The following is a 4,509-nucleotide window of genomic DNA, read 5'->3' on the forward strand; positions in this document are numbered from 1 at the left end:
ATTTGTGAGAACACAGTATGTCAGGTCAACGTACAGAATTCCATGGATCTGATTCTCTACTGCATTGAATTTGTCCCTTGCTTTGCACAGGTGTAATCCTTCTGGCAGCCTCTTGCACTAGCTTTGCACAAAATTAAATGGAGGAAGACAGTGGCTATCTAGCCCATGTAGCACTTGGAGGGTCTTCAAAATGTTATTCACAGTTTCCTTCCTTAATTTAAAATCCCCTATACAATGGTTGGCACCATCCTGTATTGTGTACAATAATTGGACCAGTTCTGGGCAGAGGGTAATACTGAATTCATAGACTGCTGAGACTAGTTGTGAGAGCAGAAGTTTGAATATTAGAAAGCATCTTTTTTAATTTAATAGCTGAAAACAGTTATATGCATAGATGCCTTTTAAAGCTTGTGTATATCCCTTCTTTTGACCCATGAATGAAAGAAATAATGTAATATTTCACAAGGGACAAAGCATAATAGGATACTTGTGTATCAGTCAAAGACAAGAATCTGTACAAAGGGGATACTCTGAACTGGGCTATTGATAATATACCATGTGGGTGTTCACAGGTCCACCCTGCCCCCAATCCACAACTCTACAGCCAGCGACAAGAGTGTTAAAGAATGTAAATGCCCTGGTTATATTTTATTCATAAATCCTACTGATGCCATTAAGATGTCATAAATGCAGTGTTATGTTAATATATGCTAATTAGATTTTTTTGACTTTTCAAATAAACATCCTGCTCTAATTAGGTGCATGGCTCCTAACATACAGACGACAGTAAATATATTTAATACACACAGGAAATATTTAAAAAGCTAGAGAATTAAAGCATCTCCATTCATATTAAAAGGCCTTTTTCATTAAAAATAAATTAGTTAAGGCTTTATCTCAAACCATTTTTTTGTACAAAATTAGGAATAAATCAGCACATCTATTAATAAAATTGAGTGGGGGGTGGGAATTGAGTATTTTCCTATAACTAAAATAGCTTGAGTAGGAAGGTTTGTATTGTATTGTTGTTTTGGAGCTTATAATAAAGATACATTTCAGGACTGAAAACACGCAAAAGTGAGTGAGGCTCCTTGAAGGCACAGAGATCCATCCACCCATGCACATGACCTTGCAGGTTTGCAGTCTAAGTCAGTTTCGGTGCTCTGAGGAGGAAGAGGGTATGAGCTCATTATATGCCCAGGAAGGCTCGGGGGATCAAAGTGACCAAGTTAGTGTGATCAAGGACCTGATCCAAAGCCAATAAAAAGACTGACATTGACCTCAGAGTATTCAGCTCCATCCCTAAAAGCAGTTGCAGAGGGGATACAGAACTTCTGTTTGTTTTCAAATCATATTACCTTTGGTAATCTGCATATGGATAAAATCCTATGCATTAATTAAATGTGTTTTAATATGGCTGTAAATGTAAATTTCAGAATGGGTACGTAGGATAGGATGACAAATTCCTCATTTCAAAGCTCAGATTGGAACAAAGACTGAGTCTGAAGGCCTGTGTGACGTTCAGCATCAGGACCCATAGATGCATGCATGACCTCATTGTTCTGGCAATGCCAGCAGCATAATTTATAAGATTCCATGTAGCTCCCTGACCATGCACATATAGCAAACCACACACACGATCATCATGTCTGTGAGCGAGGATCAAATCCAGGACCTTCAGTACCCAAAACACAGGCCTCTGCTACATGAGCTAAAATAAATCTCTTTTAGCTATGAGGCAGTAAAAGGTTGTAGAGTCACTAAAGTCCAAATTCAACCAGATAGTTAAGAAAAAAGATAACCTTGAGCACATGCACAATCCCACTGAAATCAGTGGAACTATGCTGATCTACACAACGTGAAAGTCTAATCCAGATTATTTGATTACCCTGTGCTCATTCTTCCTGGATTACCTTCTCCCTTTTCTCCACTTCTCAATGCAAGCCACCACATCTCTCCCTGTGGTGTTTATGGAGAAGGTGACACCGTTTTGTCATTTGCTCTGTTCAACATTTCTTTGCACCAGAAATGACCTCCGCCTCCCCTGCAGCTCTTCACCAACAGTGTTTCCTTTCATCCTTTCCCTAGCAAACGCTCTCACTCATTTTTCACGTTGGGACAGCAGGTGAACTCCCTCCGAAGCAAAGGCATAGATGCAGCAAGAAAATGGACATTCTCACCAAAGACTATTGTGGGCCTGCTCATCATCTTCAAGTCAGTTCAGAAACATGCTACGCTATTTCCATGGAAGGTGAAAGATTTTTATACAAATGGCTAATTATGCACTATAAGAAGAACCAGTTTGAAAGGCCATGCCCTTCAGACAATAGTCCATCTAGCCCAATATCCTGTCTCTGACAGCAGCCAGGGCCAGATGCTGCAGAGAGAATGAACGGAACAGGGCAACCTGTTGGCCAATCCCAGCTTCTGTGAGCTAGAGGATTAGGCACATCCAAGGCATGGGGGTTGTGTCTCTGACAATCCTGGCTAAAAGCTATTGGTGAAGCTATCCGCCATGAACTTATCTAAGTCCCTTGTTATCTCATTTATGCTTTTGGCTTTCACAGCATCCCATGGCAATGAATTCTTCAAGTTGGCTTTGTGCTGTGTGAAGAAGTATCAGTTGAGCCTCTAAAATCCAGGACTCTCTGGTCCAACAACATGATATTGCTGGACCGGAGAGCCCTGGCTGGCCAGGTTCAGAAGCACAGCCCCAGGGTGCTGTGGTGGTGAGCACAACTGAAGGCAGCAGAGCTGCAAAAATCAGTTTGCAAATTAGAAGTAATACAGTTGAATCTACCATGAAATACAAACAGCTGCAAAAATGCATAGCATTCCAACTACGTATATAAGATATTAAATAAATAATGATCTGATTTAAAAGAATACAAATGAAGCCTTTAAATAGGTCTTTTCTACATGCATGTTATTCCTCATTAAAGAAAAATATGTAAAAAGGCCATTGGTAATTGCTATGTTAACCTCTTAGAAAATGCCAATTTTCTGGTCTGACTCCCAGCTGTGGCTGGAGGCACTGGGGCTGGCAGTCAGGAGCTCATCCCTGACCAGGGTTGGCACAGTGTAGAGCACAGCCCCATTTGGGGCTGGATGCTGGGGAGCTGGCCCCTGGCTGGGGCTGATGCGGTGGGCACAGCCCCGGCTGCGAGCAGAGCCTACAGCTGGGTGAGGAGCCTTGACTTCTCCTGGTCCAGCAAACTCCATGGTTTAGGACCATTCCAGTCCAGAGGGTGCTGGATCAGGGAGGTCCCACCCACACTTTTGTTTGGTTTAAACCTGATGCTTATTAATTTAATTGGGTGACTCCTAGTTATTGTGGTATCTAAAGGGAAAAGAATGCTTCCCTATTCATTTTCCCCTTACCATTCATGATTGTATAGACCTCTAATATTATCATCCCCTTAGTTGTCTCTTTTCTAAACTGAACAGTTCCACTCTTTTTAATATCTCTTCTTATGGAAGCCTTAATTATTTTTGTTGCTCTTCTTTGCACCTTTTCCAATTCTAGAGTATCTTTTTTGAGTTGGGATGCCTAGAACTACATGCACTCTTTAAGATTTGGCTCCTTGGAATTCAGCTGGCCTACTTGCATGCAAAGTTATCCGTATGTACATGTTTGCAGTGTAAAGACCAGTGCTGCTGATTCTCTGTTGCTCTGCACCTTGTGTAGTCAGTCACTTCAGTGCAAAGTGAGTACAAAAAGCTAGCAGGTACAAATAGATGCATTTTTTACCCATTCTGCACAGGTGTAAAGGAGTGCAGAACATGTAGGGCAGAGGAGACTCAAGCCTTTACACTAGAGACCATGTCTTATGTGGCTGTAAAGCATCACGTTCAGTTTTGGAAGTCATATAGAGAATGAGAATACATAAAACTAGTCATGATTATTTTCTCATTTTAAGTCAAATGATTTATTGCTGCATTTATTTGTAAAGAATAAGCCTGCCTATCATACAAACAAACCCCTAATCCTTGCTGTGGTGTGGCATTAATACGAGCAGTACATCATATACAGCCAGTATAAAAAAAAAAGTAATATTATGAGTCAGCAGTGTGCCCAAGAAGGCTAATGGCATATTAGGGTGCATTAGGAGGAGCATTGCCAGCAGATCTAAAGAAGTGATTATTCCCTTTTATTCTTCTTCGGTGGTGTCCCCGTGGGTACTCCACTGAGGTGTCGGGCTCATCCCTGTGGCGCCGGGATGAGCCCAACACCTCAAGTGGAGCACCCACGGGGGGACATAGCTAGAAGAAACGTCGTTACTGCACAGTCCTCTTCTGCACTAGTAAGGCCACATCTGGAATATTGTGTCCAATTCTGGGGCCCCCACTACAGAAAGGATGTGGACACATTGGAGAAAGCCCAGTGGAGGGCAATCAAAATCATTAGGGGGCTGGAGCACTTGACCTACAAGGAGAGGTTGAGGGATTTGGGCTTATTTAGTCTACAGAAAAGAGTGAAGGGGGATTTTGATAGCAGCCTTCAACTTC

Source organism: Pelodiscus sinensis, chromosome 21 (assembly GCF_052426305.1).
Source record: "Pelodiscus sinensis isolate ZL-2025 chromosome 21, ASM5242630v1, whole genome shotgun sequence".
NCBI classification, from domain to species: Eukaryota; Metazoa; Chordata; order Testudines; family Trionychidae; genus Pelodiscus; species Pelodiscus sinensis.